The sequence below is a fragment of the Lissotriton vulgaris genome, unplaced genomic scaffold (assembly GCF_964263255.1).
Source record: "Lissotriton vulgaris unplaced genomic scaffold, aLisVul1.2 SCAFFOLD_1931, whole genome shotgun sequence".
Classification (NCBI taxonomy): Eukaryota; Metazoa; Chordata; class Amphibia; order Caudata; family Salamandridae; genus Lissotriton; species Lissotriton vulgaris.
In genome coordinates this window covers 187,699-211,674 of record NW_028248650.1, presented here as the reverse complement: position 1 = coordinate 211,674, position 23,976 = coordinate 187,699, and the positions used below count along the sequence as shown (strand labels likewise).

Sequence of the window (23,976 nt, the reverse complement as noted above, 5' to 3'; positions counted from 1 at the left end):
GTTGCTATATAACCGCGAGGATTATAAGGCGCTTAAGAGTATATGGTATGGCATTATCCCGGATCAGCTTAGGGAGTTGTTCCCGACAGCTGCAGACAGGCTCAGCTCATGCCAGAGCACCACCTCACATAAAACCACGCACTCTGCCTCCAGGATTGATGAGGCCTTCCATAGGAGTGGCTTACAGGTTATATATGTGTCCAGATATAGGTTTAGATATAGGTATACTATATCTAAGCAAGGGGTGATTACACCCACTTGCCCCAGCTGAGTGATCAGCCAGTTGTGTCAATTTAAGAACCAGCCAGGGGTGGCAAAAGCTATGCTTCAGCCCCTGGTAGGCCTTGGTGGCACCTATGCCCTGAGCACCTATAGTGCATGGTACAGGGGCTGACAAGGAGTCCATTTCCAATTGTGGTATGTACTTATAGCACATGTATTATAAATTTAGAGAGAGAACAGCAGGCTGGGGGTCTGATTAGCAGGCCCACAGCCTCAGTAAGTCGAAAACCAGTGAAGCAAAAAGCAAAAATTGGGGTGACCATAGGATAGCAGACCCTACTCTCCTACACTGCAGGCGTTGGATAAGGATTGGATGGGAGACTGTCTCAAACTCTCAGAGAGGACCAGGAGAATGAGATCACCATGCCTCTTCTGTCCAGAGTCATGCAGAGTCATGCGGATGTCATCCATGGCGGGGATGTGGACAGTTTCCAAGCTGTGATTGGGGCTCAACCAGACTGAGTGGGTTTGAGGAGATGGTGGTCCTTGAGGTATTCAACAAAGTGTCTGTTGACCATTTTCTCCAAGACGTAAACCGGGAATGGCCGCAGGGAGATCAGCCTGTGGTTGGCAAGCGTTTAAGGGTTTGAGGGGGTTTCCTCAGTTGTGGGAGGACAGTGGTGTGTTTCTCTCAAGTCGGAACTTCTTCCAGGTCTGTACAAAGATCAAGAGATCCACCTTCAGGCACCACCAACTCTGAGTATTGGAGTGGCCAGGCGAGGGAAAGGGGTTTAGGGGATAGGAACTGCGAGGAGCTAGATTCCAAAAAAGCATACATAATATTCAGATGGAACCTAAGTTTTGAGTTCCGCATAAAACATCCCCCGCTTTTGAAGGATTAGGTTTTTTTACCCTGTTTGGTGAACTTAGAACTCTCTCTCTATATTCTGCTTTTTTGAGGGTTTCTGTTTGTATACCGGCTCTCTTAAAATTAGGCTGCAAGATAAAGGGGATCAGGTGAAGTCACTTGTTCAACGCTAATCTTTTAACACCTTAGCTACACCTGATTCTAGACACTGCTACAAGGATACATTCCGTAAAGAGTTTCATTAAACATTTCTCTCCCTCTTCTTCAATAGTTCAATGCCCCAGGTTAAGTCATCTGGCTGCGAAAGAAAGTTACATGAACTGAACAATAATATTCATGAATCATGTTCTTTATTCTTCAGCCAAACTGTTATGTCTCTACGGAGCTGCCTTCCCTGGAATTATTTCAACTAATAATGGTCTTTAGTTGTAGCGCAAGAAATCAGGTTACATTTAGTATATTCCTTCGAGTTAGAACTAAACTATGATGAGGTTTGCAACGCTAAAAAGTTCGGCCGACTCAGCCCTTACCAGGGGTTTCACTCTCTCCCAAGTGGCAGGGCGGGCGTACTCACCACCAAAGCGCTCAGCTGAAGACCACGCTGCCCAGAGGGCCCCTTCTCATGTCGTAAATGCGGCTTCCAAGCTATGGATTCCCATGTCATCATTGGACGGCCTTTGGACAGCATCGGCCCCCAGGGAGGCTTGGAAAGCTTTTTGCTGAATCTAAGATCTCTCCCTAAACACCATATACATCTATGGGACACTATCCATAGCATCCAACCCGAGATCTGTTTCCTTACTGAGACATGGTTGAAACCTCACACCACCCCCACTATCACTTTGGGGATACCCACAGGATATAGATTTATCCGACTGGACCGCCCGGTGAAAGTGGGGGGCGGAATTGCCATCATATACAGGGACACCCTGAATATTAGAGTTCTAGATCAAGTGATGCTACCTACTATAGAAGTATTAATTTTTCATCTCACAATCAGCCCCAAGGTACACTGGAGAGGAGCTCTAGTCTATCGTCCACCTGGACCCAATGCTGGGTTCTCTCTGGCCCTCACTGAATTGCTAGCTCCACATTTGGATATTAGTGATCATCCGGACACCAAAGTTTTTCTCTCAGACCTTGCACTCTTAGGTCTACACCCAAGAAATAATGAACCCACGCACTCAGGTGGTCATATCTTGGACTCGATTTTCACCTCCCATCCAAATGTTCATTGTTACCCCCCTAAGTACGTCTTTTGGTCTGATCACAAACTGATAAACTTCTCTTTTACACATACAACCCATCCCTTGAACCACTTGCCCACTCAGTACACTAAACGCAGACCTTGGCATAAAGTAACCTCTGCTAAGCTCGTGCAAGTATGGGAACAGCCAATATCTTCCAACTCCGATAACATCGACACTGCTCTCTCCAAGTTTAATTCCACTCTGACGGCAGCTATTGACACTCTTGCCCCTCAGAAAAACGTAAAAAAAATCTACCATGGCTAAAAGGGAAGCCTGGTATACTGAGGCTCTAAAAACTGAAAAGCAGAGATGCAGAAAATTAGAGAAACTCTGGAGACGAACAGGAAAGGAGGAAGATAAGACTCGCTATCTGGAGGTAATGTCCTCCTATTATAAAAACATAAAAAAGGCCAGGAAATTAAGCCTTACAACCCAAATTGGAGAGGCAGGTAATTCAACAAGAGAACTCTTTAAAATTATTCAGACCTTTACTAACCCTGAGGTGTGCGAGAGCCCTAATACCTTTACTCAGGTTCTGTGTGACGATATATCCCAATATTTTGAAGACAAAATAGAAGGGATATATAAAAAAATCACCGCTGTCTCAGACTCTCTGGGAAATGAAGCTCCTGAAATATCCTCTATGTTGACCTCTGAAAGAACTCTTCAGGCTATCCCAGGAATAACTGCTGAGGACCTGACCATACTGATTAATCAAATAAAGACTGGTTCCCCTACTGACCTGCTACCTGCTAAATTCTTCTCCCCGCTAATTGACATAGTAGGACCCTCCATCCAGAAATTGCTTAATCTTTCATACGCTGAGGGTATGCTCCCATCAGCCTGGAAGAAAGCGGTAGTGAACCCTATACGCAAAAACTCCACCTTGCCCTGGTCTGAACTCTCCAACCTTCGCCCGATTTCTCTCCTCCCTTACATTAGCAAACTGGCTGAGAAGCACGTAAATACCATCCTTTCCGATTTTATCGAGGCGACAGGGGGCCTGGACCAATCACAATCTGGGTTCAGGCCCAACCACAGCACTGAATCAGCCCTTCTTTCTGTGACGGATCAGATCAAAATGTCACAGGATAGAGGAGGCTCCATGATTCTAGTGCTGTTGGACCTGTCTGCAGCCTTCGATACCGTGGATCATAACATCCTTCTCGGCCGGTTGCAAGGAGTAGGAATCGGAGGCCTAGTACTATCATGGTTGGAGAGTTTCCTTTCCGGGAGATCACAATCTGTCAGCCTGGGCCCCTTCCGTTCCATCTCCAGGGGGCTCACGAAGGGGGTGCCACAAGGCTCCTGCCTTAGCCCTACATTGTTCAATGTATATGTGGCCCCCCTTGCTGAGATTGTGCGGAAGTATGGGTTCACACCGATCTCCTATGCTGATGACACCCAGCTCCTCTACCCTTTCAGCTCCCTTGACTCTAAAGTCAAAGAGAACTTTGCTGAGGGTATGAGGGCGGTGTCACATTGGATGGCGAAGAACTGCCTCCAATGTAATGTCACAAAAACTGAGGTCATGCTTTTTGGTAAAGCAAGCATTCTTTGGTCCCCTGACTGGTGGCCAATAGATCTTGGCCCAGTACCTTCATCTAAACATCATGTGAAGAATCTTGGGGTGAAACTGGACCAAAAGCTGACCTTGAAGGAGCACACCAATTACATCGCAGGATTGTGCTTTCACACTATTGGCCTGCTTAGACGTGTCTTTCCGTATCTTCCTGCTTCTTACAGGAAGACACTTGTGCAGGCATTAGTGACCAGCCGTCTGGACTACTGCAACGGCCTGCTGACGTTAGCAAATGCTGACGCAGTAGGTCGTTTGCAGGTGGTCCAGAACACGGCAGCAAGACTGGTTATGGGGGCACCAGCTAGGACCCCCTCCAAACCCCTGCTCAGGGAGCTGCACTGGCTCCCAATAAGACAGCGCGTCGATTTTAAGATCTGCTGCACGGTCCATAGATGCATCTATGGCATAGGTCCTAAATACCTGTCTCAATCTTTGGTGCCATATCAGCCCAGTAGGTCCCTTCGCTCAAGTAGTCAAGCCTTGCTAAAACCCCCGTCCACAAAGAAGTCCAGACAAGGAGACCGGGCCTTCTCCTCAGTCGGACCTGCCCTATGGAACAGACTGCCCCTTGAAGCCAGAACAACTACTAATTACCTATCCTTTAGGAAAATACTAAAAACTATCCTTTATCAAGAGGCATTTCTCTCCATCTAATTTAATGTTCCTTATTCACTGACTGAGTTTCCTACTGCTGGCACAGCGCGGAGATACCCTTACGGGATTGATTCCTGCGCTTTAGAAGAATTTAAAATAAGAAACGTTGGCCAACAAACTTCATCAGCAAAACTGAGTGATCCAGTTTATCGCGGGAGCTCAGGAAAGAAGGGGTTACTTCGATCATTTCCTGGAATAGTAATCAGACGGTTCTGAACAGGCACTATTTTATACACGAACCCCACCCAGCATGGTCACTCAGCATGGCCACCCATCATGACCCCCCAGCATGGCCACCCAGCATGGCTACCCAGCATGGCTACCCAGCATGGCCACCCAGCATGGCCACCCAGCATGGCCACCCAGCAAGGCCACCCAGCATGGCCACCCAGCATGGTCACCCAGCATGGCCACCCAGCATGGCTACCCAGCTTGGCCACCCAGCATGGTCAGCAATCGCTGCTTTTGGGAATTGCGGTGCAGATGCGCGATCGTTCTCTGGAACTTAATAATTGGCAATATTAGTCCCAGTGCAGGGGCTCCACGTCAGTCAGGGAGTGGAGAGGATGGTGAATGAATGAATGAATTAATTTGGATTTGTATAGCGCTAGCTACCTGGAGGCCTCCTAGCGAGGATGGTCACCCCTCCCTTTCCCAACTCGTCATAGGGGGTGGATTCATCCCTGTGATGAGTTGTGAAAGGGTGGGGTAGAGGCTGCGGGCAAACAGAAAGCTGGGAGCTTGAGTCTGCGCACTTTGTGTTCCGGACTTTGAAGACACACTGCGCAGACTCGAGGCGTCGGCTTCCCGCGCGTCTAATGATGACTCGAGCACGTGGGAGCAGGGTGCCATTATTCATTTGCAGCTCCGGTGCCTGTGTTTCACTGGCAGCCAGGAGGTCAGGAGCAGACACAGTGGTCGCACTGCAGCGGCATGTCCGCATCCCCTACAAGCCGCCCTTCCTTGCCCTGGCCTGATCCAAATGTGACACCTCCACAAAGGATGCGTTGTCTGTGCCGGCTCTCCACGGCTCCTCAGGGTGATATCAGCTGCTTGTAGGTTTATTCTTGTCTTCATTTAGAGGTGCAGTCCATCCTGCAGGGTACTCCGTTCTCTCTCTGCCTTCTCTGCAAAGCTTGGGGAACATTTAAAGTAAGAGGGGCCCTTTGTGCAAGGCCGCAGTGGTCTCTTCCATGCCTGTGTGTGTTCACATTCGTATAAAAATGTTTGTAGGAAACTTATCAATGTAGTGAGTAGCGACCTTTTACTCATGACTGCTGACCGGGGCAAATGTTCACCGCTAATGTTAAATGAAAGCACGGCAGAGAGTCCTAAAGACAGAGCAGCAGCAGTGGTCTTAGCGTGTAGATTATTCCTCTGTGTCGACACCTGCTGGGAAAATTCATATTTAACTCACAATCACATGGTGCTTTAAATTAAATAAATACACTTCCAGAACATGTAAGGGTCTACCAAGTTCTACATTGATATTGTTACGCATTACACCAAAGTAATTTTTTGGGTCCCGCGTACGCAGCACGCATAGGAGGAGACCTTTAGTTATCAATTTCCTTTTCGCATTGCTTTCAATAGCAACGTGTGCACGTTTGGTGATTCCCTTGTGGGAGCGAGCTTTGAAACCATCTGTTTGTAATTAACAGATGGTTCGTGCTCGCTCCCGCAAGGGGAACAGGTGCAGGCCCCTTCCTCTCTCCCCTGCCCCTGCTGCCTCCTCCTGTCCTCTTGATGTTTTACTTTTAGTTCGAGGCGCGCGCGCTTGTTTTTAAATGCAGTCAAAACAGAAAGCAGTTAACTTTTAATAGTCACTAAGGACCCAAAGTGAGTGAGCAAGTGTATGAACCAAATTGTCTTGTGTTCCCTGTGGCTTCTACAGCACACAGTGTGTGTTGCCCAGGTTGCATGAATGTGAGGGCAGGCTAGTTGTGTGGGATGGAGTCTTGAGGATGGGGGGGTGAGGGTCTGGGCTTGCCAGATGAGTTGTTTTTGAACTGTTTGTGGTGTCATGGAGTTCTTATATCCTGGCTGTGTGCTTGGAAGCTGTGGTGAGGGGGTTCTCCTGGCCTCTAACAGAGAATTGTGCAGGCCTATGATCCCAGGCCAGGCCGCCAGGATGCTGGCCGAGTTGCTTTTAAAGTGGCTGCTGCAGTGAAATTTTCTAAAGCAACCAGCTATTTCAGTTATTGCACATGGGATGGATGCATCCGGTGTTCTGCTGGCAGTTTTATGCACCAGAATATGCCATTCAGACACACAACGCTTAATCGAACTCATCATTTCCTGTGATATAGCATGCTGTCGTCCTACAGCTGGTGAGCTGTGTAACCAGAATTGACTGAAGAAGACACAACGGTCGAAGCCTGCACCAGTGATCATTATAACTAATTGTTCCATGCATATCATGATAGAAATGTAAGTAAGGTGATGTGAAGGAACTGTCCCCATGTCACAGTCCTCAGACGGCTCTGCCCACGTGGTTACCTAGCAGGCTGTGGGCAGGTGAGTGCCAAGGCACTCTTTTCGTGTGTGTAAAGATATAGCGCCTAAACTAAAACATTGTTGATATTGGCTAAAACACAGAAACAATCGACATTGTTGAAAGAATAGGCATGGGGGGTTATTCGTCCCTTGATTGGGTAAATGGATGCCATGTGCGTCCGGTTCAGAGGGCCTTGAAGCATGTTTGTATCTCCACACAGCTGTGGCAATAGAAATGGGTGAGGTGTTTAACCCGCTGTGATGTATCCATGCAGGTGCGTTGTGGCAATAGTAACGGGCGAGTTGTTTAACCCGCTGTGATGTAGCCATGCAGGTGCGTAGTGGCAATAGTAACAGGTGAGGTATTTAATCCGCTGTAAGGTATCCATGCAGGTGCGTTGTAGCAGTAGTAACGGGTGAGGTATTTAACCCGCTGTGATGTATCCATGCAGGTACGTTTTGGCAGTAGTAACGGGTGAAGCGTTTAACCTGGAGTGATGTGTCCATGCAAGTGCGTTGTGACAGTAGTAACGAGTGAGTTGTTTAACTCGCTGTAATGTATCCATGCAGGTGCGTTGTGGCAGTAGTAACAGGTGAGGTGTTTAACCTGCTGTGATGTATCCATGCAGGTGCGTTGTGGCAGTAGTAACGGGTGAGGTGTTTAACCTGCTGTGATGTATCCATGCAGCTGCGTTGTGACAGTAGTAACGGGTGAGTTGTTTAACTCGCTGTAATGTATCCATGCAGGTGCGTTGTGGCAGTAGTAACAGGTGAGGTGTTTAACCTGCTGTGATGTATCCATGCAGGTGCGTTGTGGCAGTAGTAACGGGTGAAGCGTTTAACCTGGAGTGATGTATCCATGCAGGTGCGTTGTGACAGTAGTAACGGGTGAGTTGTTTAACTCGCTGTGATGTATCCATGCAGCTGCGTTGTGGCTGTAGTAACGGGTGAGGTGTTTAACCTGTTGTGATGTATCCATGCAGGTGCGTTGTGGCAGTAGTAACGGGTGAGGTGTTTAACCCGCTGTGATGTATCCATGCAGCTGCGTTGTGGCTGTAGTAACGGGTGAGGTGTTTAACCTGCTGTGATGTAGCCATGCAGGTGCGTTGTGGCAATAGTAACGGGTGAGGTGTTTAACCTGCTGTGATGTATCCATGCAGCTGCGTTGTTGCATTAGTAACGGGTGAGGTGTTTAATCAGCTGTGATGTATCCATGCAGGTGCGTTGTGGCAGTAGTAACGGGTGAGGTGTTTAACCCGCTGTGATGTATCCATGCAGCTGCGTTGTGGCAGTAGTAACGGGTGAGGCGTTTAACCTGGAGTGATGTATCCATGCAGGTGCGTTGTGGCAGTAGTAACGGGTGAGGTGTTTAATCAGCTGTAATGTATCCATGCAGCTGCGTTGTGGCAGTAGTAACGGGTGAAGTGTTTAACTTGTTGTGATGTATCCATGCAGCTGTGTTGTCGCAATAGTAACGGGTGAGGTGTTTAATCAGTTGTGATGTATCCATGAGGGTGAGTTGTGGCAATAGTAACGGGTGAGGTGTTTAACCTACTGTGATGTATCCAGGCAGGTGCGTTGTGACAATAGTAATGGGTGAGGCGTTTAACCTGCTGTGATGTATCCATCCAGGTGTGTTGTGGCAGTAGTAACGTGTGAGGCGTTTAACCTGGAGTGATGTATATATGCAGGTGTATTGTGGCAATAGTAACGGGTGAGGTGTCTAACCCGCTGTGATGTATCCAGGCAGGTGCGTTGTGGCAGTAGCAACGGGTGAAGTGGGCAGAGGAGGGGAGACCTGTCCGGGGTGAAGAGGAGGAGAGGCCTGTCCAGGGATGCAGAGGAGGTGAGGCCTGTCCAGGGATGCAGAGGGGATGAGGCCTGTCCAGGGGGAGCAGAGGAGGTGAGGCCTGTCCATGGGAAAAGAGAAGATGAGGTCTGTCCAAGGGTCTAAGGAGGTGATGCCTGTCCAGGGGTGCAGAGGAGGATAGGCCTATCCAGGCACGCAGTGGGGGTGAGGCCTGTCCAGGGGTCAGAGGCGGTGAGGCCTGTCCAGGGTGCAGAGGAGGTGAGGCCTGTCCATGGGAAAAGAGAAGGTGAGGGCTGTCCAAGGGTCTGAGGAGGTGATGCCTGTCCAGGGGTGCAGAGGAGGATAGGCCCATCCAGGCACTCAGTGGGGGTGAGGCCTGTCCAGGGGTCAGAGGCGGTGAGGCCTGTCCAGGGGTGCAGAGGAGGAAAGTTCAGTCCAGGGATTCAGAGTAGGTGAGGCCTGCCCAGGGGTGCAGAGGAGTCGAGGCCTGTCAATGGGGTGCAGAGGAGGAGAGGCCTGTCCAGAGTGGAGAGGAGGAGAGGCCTGTCCAGGGGTGAAGAGGAGGTGAGTCCTTTTGAAGGGGGTGCAGAGGAAGGGAGGCCTGTCCAGGGGAGCAGTGTCTCTCTTTGGGGCCTGTGCATAGTACCCCAAGGCTCAGGGCGGAGTCAGAGGCGCTGTATGGGGTGGAATGAACTCTGGGCTCCTCTGTCCTTAATGAGAATCCTTCACCGAGAGGTCTGTCCAGAGGAGGAGCAGAGGAGGAGGGGCCTGTCCAGGGGTGCAGAGGAGGAGAGGCCTGTCCAGGGTGCAGAGGAGGTGAGGCCTGTCCAGGGATGCAGAGGAGGTGAGGCCAATCCAGGGGAGCAGAGGAGGTGAGGCCTGTCCAGGGATGCAGAGGAGGTGAGGCCTGTCCAGGGGTGCAGAGGAGTAGAGTCCTGTCCAGGGAAGCAGAAGACATGAGGCCTGTCCAGGTGTCAGAGGAGGAGAGGCATGTCCAGGTATGAAAGAGGAGGTAACTCCAGTCCAAGGGGGTGCAGAGGAGGAGAGGCCTGTCCAGTGGTGCAGAGGAGGTGAGGCCAGTCCAGGGGTGCAGAGGAGATGAGGCCTGTCCAGCGGTGCAGAGGAGGTGAGGGCTATCCAGGGGTACAGAGGAGGAGAAGCCTATCCAGGGGTGCAGACGAGAGGCCTGTCCAGGGGTGCTGAGGAGGTGAGGCCTCTCCAGGGGTGCAGAGGAGGTGAGTCCTGTCCAAGGGAGTGCAGAGGAGGAGAGGCATGTCCAGGGGTGTAGACCAGGTAAGGCCTGTCCTGGGGCGCAGAGGAGAGGCCTGTCCAGGGCTGCAGAGGAGGTGAGACCTGTCCACGGGTGTAGAGGAGGTGAGGCCTGTCCCGGAGGATTAGTGGAGGTGAGGCCTGTCCATGGGTAGCAGAGGAGGTGAGGCCTGTCCATGGGTAGCAGAGGAGGTGAGGCCTGTCCTGGGGTACAGAGGAGGGGAGGCCTGTCCAGGGGTGCAGAGGATGTGAGGTCTGTCCTGAGGGGTGCAGAGAAGATCCCTCTCCAGCGGGAACTGGGGAGGTGAGACCTATCCAGGGGGTGCAGAGGAGGTGATTCCTGTCCAGGGGGAGGAGAGGAGGTGAGGCCTGTCCAGGAGGAGCAGAGCAGGTGAGGCCTGTCCATGGGTAGCAGAGGAGGTGTGGCCTGTCCTGGGGGCAGAGGAGGTGAGGCCTGTCTAGGGGGTGCACAGGAGGTAAGGCCTGTCCTGGGATACAGAGGGGAGAGGCCTGTCCAGGGGTGCAGAGGATGTGAGGTCTGTCCTGAGGGGTGCAGAGAAGATGCCTCTCCAGCGGGAGCTGGGGAGGTGAGGCCTATCCAGGGGGTGCAGACAAGGTTACGCCTGTCCAGGGGGTCCAGATTTGGTAAGGCCTGTCCAGGTGTGCAGAGGAGGTGAGGCCTGTCCTGGGGAGAAGAGGAGGAGAGGCCCGTCCAGGAGTGCAGAGGAGGAGAGGCCTCTCCAGGTGGTCTGACGAGGAGAGGCCTATCCAGGAGTGCAGAGGAGGAAAGACTTTTCCAGGGGTGCATGAGAGCTGAGGCCTGTCCAGGGTTGCAGAGGAGGCGAGGCCTGTCCAGGGGTGCAGTGTCTTTCTTCAGGGAATGTGCATAGCGCCCCGAGACTCAGGGTGGAGTCAGAGGTGCTGGATGAGGTGGAATGAACTCCGGGCTCCTCTGTCCTTAATGATAATCCTTCACCGATAGGTCTGTCCAGAGGAGGGGCAGAGGTGGAGGGGCCTGTCCAGGGGTGCAGAGGAGGTAAGGCCTGTCCAGGGGTCCAGAAGAGGTGAGGTATGTCCAGGGGTACAGAGGAGAAGATGCCTGTCCCGGGTGCAGAGGAGAAGAGGCCTGTCCAGGGTGCAAAGGAGGTGAGGCCTGTTCAGGGGTGCAGAGGAGATGAGGCTTGTCCAGGGGGCAGAGGAGGCGATGCCTGTCCAGGGGTGCAGAGGAAGCGAGGCCTGTCCAGGGGTACAGAGGAGGAGAGGCCTGTCTAGGGTAGGGAGGAGGTGAGTCCAGTCCTGGGGGAGCAGAGCAGGTGAAGCCTGTCTAGGGGTGCAGAGGAGGAGAGGCCTGTCCAGGGGTGCAGAGGTGGTGAGGCCAGTCCAGGGGTGCCGAGGAGGTGAGGCCTGTCCAGGGCTGCAGAGGAGGTGAGGCCTGTCTAGGGGTGCAGAGGAGGTGAGTCCAGTCCTGGGGGAGCAGAGGAGGTGAGGCCTGTCCAGGGCGAGCAGTGGAGTTGAGGCCTGTCCAGGAGGAGCATAGGAGGTGAGGCCTGTCCTGGGGGCAGTGGAGGTGAGGCCTGTCCAGTAGGATTAGTGGAGGTGAGGCCTGTCCAGGAGGAGAAGAGGAGATGAAGCCTGTCCATGGGTAGCAGAGGAGGTGAGGCCTGTCCTGGGATACAGAGGAGGGGAGGCCTGTCCATGGGTGCAGAGGATGTGAGGTCTGTCCTGAGGGGTGCAGAGAAGATGTCTCTCCAGCGGGAACTGGGGAGGTGAGGCCTATTCAGGGGGTGCAGAGGAGGTGAGTTCTGTCCAGGGGGCGTTGAGGAGGTGAGGCCTGTCCTGGAGGAGCAGAGCAAGTGAGGCCTGTCCATGTGTAGCAGAGATGGGGAGGCCTGTCCTGGCGGCAGATGAGGTGAGGCCTGTCTAGGGGGTGCACAGGAGGTAAGGCCTGTCCTTGGATACAGAGGAGGAGAGGCCTGTCCAGGGGTGCAGAGGATGTGAGGTCTGTCCTGAGGGGTGCAGAGAAGATGCCTCTCCAGGCGGAGCTGGGGAGGTGAGGCCTATCCAGGGGGTGCAGACAAGGTTAGGCCTGTCCAGGGTGTCCAGATTTGGTGAGGCCTGTCCAGGTGTGCAGAGGATGTGAGGCCTGTCCTGGGGGTGCAGAGGAGGTGAGGCCTGTTCAGGGGGTTCAGAGGAGGTGAGGCCTGTTGTCAAGGGTTTTGTTTACTGACAGTGCAGACACTCCCAGGAGTAGAATGATGAGATTTTTAAAATTCCACCACTGGTTTTCCCACAGCCACCAACTGAAGAGTCAACTAGTGGCTGTGCGAACCCAGCAGGGGGAAAGAGGAATGGGACAGAGAAGAGACTGCCTGACCTTCGGGCTCTTCCACTCTACTTCTTCCTTTCTGCCTTACTCCGTTGTATTCCTTCCTTACTCCCTCTCTATCTTTAAGCATGAGTAGAAATCGCTGTAAAAGAAAAGCACACCATTACTAATTTCCTTCAATTCCTTCTCCACTTTCTTACTCTCTCTCTCTCTCTCTCTCTCTCTCTCTCTCTCTCTCTCTCTATTTCCTTACCCAGCGTACCGATGGCTTTTGCACCTCATCTATTCTTCAATATAAGTATTTTATTCTTTAGTAACCTGCATTATAAACAACATTTTAGCACCCTTTTAACTCTGTGAGTTCATTTATTCTTTTTCACTCATTCGTTCATTCACTCTCTGCCCTACTTTCTTATCTTCTAAATTCTTCTTACTTCTCCCTTAGGAACCTTCTGAAGCCTCCGCCATCAACCAAACAACGAAGAAATCAGGAACTGAAGTATTCAATGGGTAAGTATTAATTCTTCTCTTTACATATTTTTTTATATTTGCTTTAAATTGGTATTTCTCTCTAGTTCTAAATTACCTAACTAACTAACCAATGCACCGAAGCGCTCTAACTGCGCTTAAGCCTGGCACAAAACTGCACTATTTCTATCTAACTAGACTACAGAAAATCCGTTGGTAAGTGCGTGGTTCTAAAATCAACCGGCGACTTCACAGCTTGTCTAGACCTGGCACCCGTGTCCAAGATAACAGTACTAGACCGGCAACTTCCACCGCGGTCCTCCCTGTTGGTAGTATAGGGGAGAATGCCCGGTTCCACAGTATAATCACCCGCGACCTTTTGCGAGCGGGTGATCTTTACAATGCCGGTTCAATGGCAGATTGCGGGACAAAGAAGAGCTTTGATTCCTTTTTCCTGCACCCTGACAGTACCCCCTCGCAAGGTTAAGCCTCCGGGCTGAGGTTTGTGAGGATTTTACAAGTGAAAAATCTTAGTTAATCAGGGAGCATGAACATCTGATTGTTCCACCCACGACCTATCCTCTGGGCCAAAACCCTTCCAGTCTACAAGATAGAAGATTTTCCCTCGAATGGACTTTGAAACTAGGATTGTTTTAACTTCAAATTCTTCTTGTCCTTCCACTAAAATAGGTTCTCTGTTTCTCAATTCTTTCAAATGGGGTGAAACCTTTTTAAGATGGGAAACATGAAACACTGGGTGTTTTTTATTAGCTGTGTTGGTAGTTTTAGTTTGAAAGTCATTGGATTCACTTGCTCCACAAGAAATGGACCTATAAATTGGGTTTGAAAATTTCTATTTTCTTTAAGCTTTAGGTTTCTTGTGCTTAACCAAACCCTGTCCCCTGTACTCAAATCTAGTTCAGGTCTTCTTTTTTTATCTGCACTTTGCTTGTAGCGTTCCTTAGCTTTCATTAAGTTCTTGGTGGGAGACTCGTGTACCTTGCTAAGATGCTGTACAAAGTTTTGTGCTGCAGACACCGACACTTCTTTAGAGGAATTTGGATGCCTTCCATAATTCAAGTAGAAAGGGGAAGAACAGTATAGGCATTCTTAGCATTATTATGTGCAAACTCTGCGTTCCAAAGAGGATCAGGCCACTCTCCCTCTTGATCCAAGAGAAACAGTATGAGATACTTTTCTAACTCTTGATTGGCCGTTTCAGATAGACCATCTGTTTGTGGATTAAAACTCGTTGAATAACGTGTCTCAATTCCCAAACCCCTTGTGTAAGCCTTCCAAAAATGGGATAGAAATTAAGATCCACGATCTGTGATCAAAACCTTTGGAATGCCATGTATCTTAATAACACTTTGATTGAATTGTGTGACTATTTGTTTTGCAGATGACTTCCCTTTCAGGGCAACAAAATGCTCCATTTTTGAGAAGGCGTCTTCTATGACTAATACTGAACTAAGGGCCAGATGTAGGAGCCATAATACCGGTCGGAAACGGCCGATTTTGGCCGTTTCTGACCAGTATTAGGGTTTTCAGATGTAGTGCATGCATTTACAGAATCGGTATTTTACCGATTCTGTATTTACCGATTCGGTAAAATTACCGAATCGGTAAATACAAACTCGGTAAAATACCGATTCTGTAAATGCAGATGTAGCTGGCACATGTCAGAGTGCCACAGGGCTTTAAGAATCGGTATTTTACAACCCAATCCAATTGGGTGGTAAAATACTGAATCCAGGTGTGCATGCACATGTGTGCATGCACACCTGCGCCATGTGACACACAGACATGCCCTTAGGGCATGTATGTGTGCCACATGGCACACATGCCTGAATTTGGGGTGCTAGAGGGTGTCAAAGTGACACCCCCTGCACCCTTGCAACATTCGGTATTTACCAAATCGGTAAATACCGATTCGGTAATGCCCATTGATTCCTATGGGCTTCAATGCCCATAGGAATCAATGGCCATTACCGAATCAGTATTTACCGATTCGGTAAATACCGATTCTTACAGAATCAGTAATTCAATTACCGATTCTACCTAAATTTCCCCCCTTCTATTTTACCGATTCATAAATACCGAATCAGTAAAATTCGGTATTTATGAATCGGTAAAACAGACTTACCTACATCTGGCCCTAAATCCCTGACTAGAACGCATTTCAACAATCAAATCCATAGTCACAGTGTGCCAGGGAAATGGTGGGATAGGCAAAGGTCTCAATAAACCCTGAGGAGCCAGCTTATCTGTCTTCCCCATTGCACAAATCTCACAGCCTTCCACATAAACTCGAACATCTTTGGACAACCCTGGCCACCAAAACTGTTTCCTTAACAACTCCTCGTTTGATGGATTCCACGGTGACAAGCCAATGGACTGTCATGACAGTCGATCAATGCTTGTTGTTGAAGTTATTTGATTGGTAAGTACAAGGCCTTCGAATGAAACGGTAATCCATCAACAATTTTTCGAGTTGACTCCTTCTCTGCCCAGGTCCGCATTTCTTCAGAAGTTAAGGCTTCATTGACCTTGTCTACGAGAGTTTTCTCACTAGTGGCTCCAATGATCTTAGTTTCAGGAACTATCTCTGTTAGATTTGGGGTCTCTGGTTGGCACAGGTAGGTACTTGTGACAAGCAGGGACCCTCTCCTCTAATCAGGACAAGGGGATTACTCTCCTAAAATAACCCCTGCTCACCCTCTAGGTAGCTTGGCATGAGCAGTCAAGACTTATTTCCGAGGCGTTGTAAGTTAAGCAGTTGTGACCACATACAGTAACCCAGTGACAACACTACAAATGGACACCACACAGGTTTTATATAAAAAAATAAGTAGACTTTATATAGAGTTACCACAAGACCATAAACGACAAAACTACACACTACGATTACTTTAAGATGGTAGATTTAAGCTTAATTCAGTTCAGTTCTTAGATGCAACACTCTAGCGTCAATGTACCTTAGGTTGCGTTGCGCTTCCACGACAAGCAATGCCGCAGCGATGGGAAATGTGACAAAGTTCAGGTGCAAAGAAATAAAGACGTGAAGATCTTCCAGATGATCGTTATTATATATGGGGTAACCCAAAGAAAGTCCTAGGACCTGGGTATCGAGTGTTACAAATATGGTGGTCCTAGACGTGAACTTCCACACACAATATTTGATATTATTTCAAAGAAACTTTCTCAATTCTTATTCCACATGCGAAATCAATCCTGCAATGAAAAATTTTGGAAACAAAAAAGGAAAAAACACAATAGCCCAAAAACAGATGTCCAGTATACACACAAAAGAATTGTTCAATCGTTGGGTCGAAACGTCGACAATCTCCCCTGCATTGAGCCTGCATCTCCTATGCCCCTGCCCACTCACCCCCTCTGAAGATACGAAGCTCCGAGCGAATTGATCGCCGCAAAGACAAAAACATTGACATTTCTTTGCAAAAACTATTGAGGGCAGGCTCCTGTTGAACCATACCAAGGATTATCTTAGCCTTGGACTCAAAGACAATTGTGCAATTCACCATCCCCTGACCTCTCGGTCCTTTCTCTCTTTCACACGAGCACTGAACTTCTCACTCTATGCACCTTACTTTTTTGGTAACCCCTTTGTTTCATAATAATTGCATATGTGTATACTGTACCATGAGGAGGAATTTTATTGAGAATAAACAGTAGAGTCTTCTCTCCTCTACTTTTAAAACGATTGAACAATTCTTTTGTGTGTATACTGGACATCTGTTTTTGGGCTATTGTGTTTTTTCCTTTTTTGTTTCCAAAATTTTTCATTGCAGGATTGATTTCGCATGTGGAATAAGAATTGAGAAAGTTTCTTTGAAATAATATCAAATATTGTGTGTGGAAGTTCACGTCTAGGACCACCATATTTGTAACAGATCTTCCAGATGAAGCACGCTTCTCGGGGATGCGAGAAGTTCTCGGTTCGATGCGTGGACTACAGCGGCAACATCCAAGATGCGACGGCAGCAGCTCCAGCGGCGACGCTCTTCTCCCACGATGCGTGGAGCTTCCACACGATGCGACAACTACAGCGGCGAAATCCAAGATGCGACGGCAGCAGCTCCGACGGCGGCGTGCTTCTCGGGGGATGCGAGGTGCTCTTGGTCGATGCAGTACAATGCAACAGTTCCAGTGGCGACACCCTCCTTCGGAGTTGCGACAGCAGGCACAGCGACGGCAACACGCTCCGACCTCATTGCGAGAATCTTCTCCTGATGTGTTGCAGTGCATCAACTACAGCGGCGACACCCTCCTTCGGAGTTGCGACTGCGACACGATTCCACTTTGTTTCGGCACGCTTCTCTCCGATGCGGTGCAGTGCGAGAGTTCCAGTGGCGACACCCTCCTTCGGAGTTGCGACGGCAGGCACAGCGACGGCAACACGCTTCTTCTCGTTGAGTCGCGGTTCCAGCTCCTTGCGACACGCAGTTCCTCAGAAGGCCAGAAACAGCAGCAGGCACTTCCACAAAAACTCTGGGGAGCTGGAGGTTGAAGTCTGTTGTCCCTGAGACTTCAGCAGGAGGCTAGCTCTTTTCCAAGCCCTTGGAGATTCTTCACAAGTTGAAAGCAAAGTACACAAAGTTCCTTTCTCCTTCCTTGGGCAGTCAGGCAACCACTGCAGGCCAATCCCCCAAGCAGCACTTCAGCTTGGGAATAGTCTCTCCTCAGTTTCTTCAGGTTCCTCTCCTCAGTAAAGGTTTCTTCTTGTAGTCCAAATTGATCTAACTCCATGGGATCAGGGTCCCAATATTTATACCCCATAATCCTTTGTTCTCTGAGTGGAGACGGGCCTTTGCCCAATCCAAACCAGTTCTGAAGCTCTCTGTTTACCAGACTTCTCCTTTCCTTTCATAGTGCAGGGCATGCATATCAGACGCCGCACAGGAGGGGGAGCCAGCATTGTGGAAGGCAAGTGCAGTCCTGGAGCACTTTGTTTACATGACTCCTTCTCTTCTTTCAGTGTGCAGGGCAGAGACATCAGCCGCTCCCCAAGAGGTGGAGCCAGCATTGTGGAAGGCAGGCACAACCCTATTCAGAGTTCAGGTGCAATTCCTCCCTCCCATCTAGATGCAGATCTCTCTATTCACCACTGGGTGACTCATCCTGTCTCTTGGAAGCCCCCAGCCCTGTTACTCACAAAACCAGACAAAGGAATACACAAACTAGCAGAGGCAGGTTTGAATAGTTAGACAAGCAAATACCTACTTTCTAAAAGTGGTATTTGCAAACAGAGAATATTAAAATAACCTTCACTAAAAGATGTGTTTTATTATTCTGAGTTCAGGCATACTATTACTAAACTCCATTTTCTACCATGTTCTTGGGGTCGGTTAGGATTATAAAATGTAACAAGTCTAACAGCCCATTCCGGCCAATGGAGAACAGGTAGCCTTGCAATAGTGAAAAACGAAAATGGTTGTAATTCACTATTAGGACATGCCACACATATCAGGGCTTGCTCTACCTTATACTTACAATGCACCCTGCCTACCTTAGGGGTATCTGATCTGAAGAAAAGGGAAGGTTTAGGGACTGGCAAGTGGGTGCACTTGCCCAGTCAGCATGACAGTACCAGACTGCACACAGGCTCTGCAATGGCAGACCTTAGACACATTTTACATGGCTGTTTCTGTGGGTGGCACAACCAGTGCTGCAAGCCCACCAGCAGCATTTGGATTTACACGCCCTGGGCACACTTAGTGCACTAGACTAGGGTCTGATAAGTAAACCAAATAGCCAAACATGAAACCACTGATTAATACATTAATTTATAATAGGGAGAGCATATGCACCACATGTTTTGCTCTGAGATGGTAATGTTGCCATTCTTGGAAGGCATCTTTGAAAGCAAGGAGTTCTTTATCTGAAATAGTATCAGTTATTTCCGCTGGTTGCAATTTTCTAGAGTAATGTGCCACCGGATTCAACTGTTCGGTCTCTTAGTGTCTCTATGAAAGTACCCCTCCGATGGCCTGTTCAGAAGCATCAGTCTCTAGGTAAAACGGTTGGGTAGGATACGCATGCAGCAGAATTGGCGCAGTGGAAAAACTCTTCTTTAAGAACTGGAAAGCATCTTCTGCCTCGGCCGACTATTAAAAAGGTACTCCTTTCCATAGCAATTTAGTAATTGGAGGTACCTTCGGGAAAAATTCTCGAATGAATCTGCGATAGAAATTTGCAAACCCGATGAAGCTCTGTATTTCATTCACTGAGGTTGGAGGAGGCCGATTTAAGAACGTCTCATTCTTTTTAGCATCCATGGTAAGACCTTCTGGGGCAATTACGAGTCCCAAGAAATCCACACGTTTCACCCCAAAAGCGCATTTTTCAAGTTTTACGTAAAGCTCACTTTCCTTCAGGCAATGCAAAACTCTTTTGACCTGTTGCCGATCTTCTTCTGATGAGGAATAAATCAAAATGTTTTTGATGTAAACAATCGCGCATTGATCAATGAACTCCTTCAGGACATCATTAATGAAGTACTGGAACGCTGCAGGAGCGTTGCTCAACTGTAGGGCATCACTTGGTACTCATATAATCCATACTTTGTTCTGAATGCTGTTTTCCATTCGTCTCCACATCTCACTCAAATTAAATGGCACACTCCCTGTAAATCTAACTTCATGAAGATTTTGGCATCTTTTAGTTGATCAAGAAGAACTGAAATCATGGGAAGAGGATAACGATTCTTTATTGTAATCTTGTTCAATGCACAATAATCTATGCACATTTTCAGATCTCCGTCACGTTTCGGAACAAAAAATAACGGTGAAGAAACGGGGGACTGAGATGGTCGTATGAACCCGTTTTCTAAGTATTTCTGAATGTAATCTTTAAGATGCCGGTTTTCAGCTTCAGTAAGCACATACTTTTGGCTACAAGGAAGGTTAGATCCAGGTTCCAAATCGAATTTTGCAGTCATACGACCGATGTGAGGGCAACTTCTTTGAATCCAATTCACTGAAAACTTCAGCAAAGTCTTGACATTCTACGGGAATACTCACAGTTTGCACCTCACACACCATCATCTTTTGCTCGCATAATAAAGCCGCTGGATTTCCATCTTGCTCTTTTTGCTTTTCTCCGAAGCAATTCTCCAAACAATAACTTGAGTTAAACTTCACGGTTCGATCACTCCATTTAATTGTTGGGTTGTGTTCAGTTAATCAAGTCAAACCCAGGATGATTCCAAACTGCGGAGCACCGATCAAGTTAAATTGATTGTCTTCCTTTTGACCTTTGACATAGACAAGTTCCACAACTTCCGTGTGACTGGTTATTGGGCCGGAAGATACATTTGTACCCTCAGCAGCCCTAACTGCCTCACTTCTCTTTTTAGGTAATGACTCAGAACATATTTTCGAGGCATATTTAAGGTGACAAACGTTCCCCGTAGCACCGGAGTCCAGCATCACGGCCATTCCTGAAAGAACTCTGTCTTGAAATCTTAGGGTCATCGTCAGAATGAGGTGTGGAGCGGAAGATTGTAGAGTATTGCCCACTTGATGAGAAATTGAAGTTGTATCCTTGTTAGCAACCACCAGCTCAACTCCTTCTACTGGTGGTGCAGAGAGTTTTCCTTCTTGAAGGTTTTTGGCTTCTTGGGACATTCCTTTACAAAATGTCCACTTATATCACAATAAAGCCATAGATTATTCTGTCGACGCTTTTCTTTCTCTTCTTTGGAAAGGGAGCCTCTAATAGTTTCAATTTGCATAGGTTTGACTCCATGTACTTTATTACCAGATTTAACAACCTCTGCTCTGACCCGGTCAAAGCGTGGTACACTGGGCCGAAATTCACGGCGTCTTTCACCCCTTCTTTCTGTTTGTCGATAGTCTATCTCTAAAATGAGATCAATCAAAGCTGAAACTTCTGTAGGGCGATTTGGGATCTGTGACAAAGCATCCTTTAAGTCATATTTCAAACACAGATAGGACAAGGCTGCCCTTTTGGCCTTCGGCCATTCAGTTTCTACAACAAGTTTGTTAAATTTGGCCAGGTAAGTGACAAGCTCTTGATTCCCTTGCCTCAACTCCAGTAATTCATTATCCGTAGCCTGGGCCTCCTTCCGACAATCAAAAATTCGCAAAAACTCTTTCTTGAATTCCTCAAAGTTATATAAAATTGGTGAATCTTGGGTGACCGGGGGCATTGACCACGAAGCTGCATCTCCATTGAGATACGACAAGATGAAAGCTATACGAGATTGTGCATCTGGGAAGACAGTGGGCTGACACATGAAGTACAATGAGCACTGAGTTAAGAAAATTTGGGCCTTCATTACAAATTTGATTACCGTATTTTTCTCCCTGACTCCTATCAATTCTTGTTGAATCTCTTTAAGAATATTTCCTAATTTTTTTTAATTGATCCCTTTAGCCATTCTGATCGGGTGAGTATTGACGTGGGCACTTCACTCTGTCAAGGGTCGTGGTTACTCACAGTGCCGACAGTCCCCGGAGCAGAACGATGAGATTTTCCAAATTCCACCACTGGTTTTCCCACAGCCCAGCCACCAACTGAAGAGATAACTAGTGGCCGTGCGAACCCAGCCGGAGGAAAGGGGAATGGGACAGAGAAGAGACTGCCTGACCTTCTGGCTCTTCCACTCTACTTCTTACTTTCTGCCGAACTCCGTTTTATGCCTTTCTTACTCCCTCTCTCTCTTCAAGCATGAGTGGAAATCGATGTACCAGAAAAGCACACCATTACTAATTTCCTTCAATTCCTTCTCCACTTTCTTACTCTCTCTCTCTCTCTCTCTCTATTTCCTTACCCAGAGTGCCTGTGGCTTTTACTCCTCATCTATTCTTCAATATAAGTATTTTGGCCCACATGCATCATTGTGTCATTTTGCATTTCTTAATTTGCGAAAAATAAGGAATCGCAAATTAAGAAGTGCAAAATGCTATGCATCATTTTTTTCGGTATTTCTTTGTGATTCGGTAAAAATCGTAATTTTTACCGAATCCCAAAGAAATACCGAATTCTTAAGTTAATTTTCGCAATTCCCATTGATTCCTATGGGCCAAAAGGCCCATAGGAGTCAATGCAAATTGCGAGTGGCACTTAGAAAATTTCATGGGTGCAGGGGGGGGTCCAAAGGACCCCCCCATGCACCCCTGAAATGTATTTTTCGCATCATGTTGCACACACACATGTCCTAAGGACATGTGAGTCCGTAACATGAATGTTGAAAAAAAAGCATTTTCAACATTTTAAACACTTTTTCCAAATTTACCGAGTGGTTCAACCACTCGGTAAATTTGGAACCCTAATTGCGAATTTCAACTTCTCAAAGTAATGATGCATTGCTTTTAAGAAGTCGCACATCTGCGACTTCTTAAAAGCACCCGCAATTTTAGAACTCGCAACAATGTTGCGAATTCTAAAATTGCTTCATGCATCCCAAAAAGCACTTTTGCATTCGCAAACGGCCGATTTTAAGGAATCGCACCGTTTGCGAATGAAAAAGTGCTTGATGCATGTGGGCCTTTATTCTTTGGTAACCTGCATTATAAACAACATTTTAGCACCCTTTAACTCTGTGGGTTCATTTATTATTTTTCACTCATTCGTTCATTCACTCTCTGCCTTACTTTCTTATTTTCTGAATTCTTCTTTCTTCTCCCTTAGAAACCTTCTGGAGCCTCCGCTGCCAACCAAGCGACGAAGAAATCAGGAGCTGAAGTATTCAATGGGTAAGTATTAAATCTTCTCTTTATTTTTCTTTTTTCCTATTTACATTAAATTGGTATTTCTCTCTAGTTCTAAATTATCGAACTAACTAACCGACGCACCGAACCTGCGCCTAAGCCTGGCACAAAATTGCACTATTTCTATCAAACTAGACTACAGAAAGAACGTGACTAATCTCTGAAAATCCGTTGGTGAAGTGCCTCGGTTCTAAAATCAACCGGCGCACTTCACAGCTGGTCTAGACCTCATGCCCGTGTCCAGGAACTCAGGACTAGACCGACAAATTCCACCGCAGTCTTCCCTGTTGGTAGTACTGGGGGAGAATGCCCGGGTCCGTGCTATAATCACCCGTGACCTTTTGCGAGCGGGTGATCTTTGCAATGCCGGTTCAATGGCAGATACTGCGAGACAAAGAAGAGCTTTGATTCCTTTTTCCTGCACCCTGACACCTGTCCAGGGGGTGCAGCAGAGGTGAGACCTGTACTGTGCTGAGGAGGTGAGACCTGTTCAGGGAGTGAAGAGGAGTTGAGGCCTGGCCTGGGCCGGGGGTTCAGTCGAGGTGCGGCCTATCCAGGAGGTCTATGCCGAGGCATTGAAGGGCGGTGTGTCGCTGGCGTCTATAAGTGATGCAGTCATATCAGTGCCCCCTAAGCCTGGAAAAGACCCTGTAAGTGTACATCTAATCGCCCTCTGCAACTGCGTAATAGTGATAATAAATTCCTGCCTGAGGTGATGCGACTCGGCTATCCCTCCTACTAGAGAAAATAATCTCCCATGTAGAGTTGGGATTTGTCCCACATAAATCCACAGCGGTTCATCTATCGACGATATTCGCAGTGCTGCATTAGGTAAACCCAAACATGAAGTCAGCTGATGCCGATAAGGCGTTTGACTCCCTGGAGTAGCCTTTTATGATCGAGACGTTTAGGCGGCTTGGTATGTCAGGGAGTTTGAGATCACGTATGAAGCTGCTGGGCACACAGCCTGTGGCCTGCATTTACGTAAATGGGCTCAACTCAGACGCCATTCAGATCACCTGGGGCACTGGGCTTAGTGTTATAATTTCTGATGTCTTCTTCTCAAACTGGAGGGTCGCTAATTTGAATCCTGGTTGGTGCACTAGGGAATAGTGACTTGTATATTTTTACAGTGCTGTGACGTCTGCCTATGAGAGACAGCACTTTGAATAGGAAAGCCAATAGTTTAAAGAAAGAATTAAACTAAATATAAAATAGGCTACACAAATTATAGGATGGGCTGTACAGAGTATAAGATCAGTCGAGCCTAATT

General features: G+C 48.0%; 1 protein-coding gene across 1 annotated transcript in view; it reads left to right on the top strand.

Annotated features, from left to right (window-relative positions):
- The first annotated feature begins 22,622 nt into the window (after nt 1-22,622).
- Nucleotides 22,623-23,976, top strand: part of LOC147663874 (uncharacterized) — a 41,585-nt gene continuing 40,231 nt past the window's right edge. The window contains exon 1 of the mRNA XM_086950135.1: nt 22,623-22,688. The gene's annotated coding sequence lies outside the window, so the exon portion shown is untranslated. The remainder of the gene's footprint in view (nt 22,689-23,976) is intronic.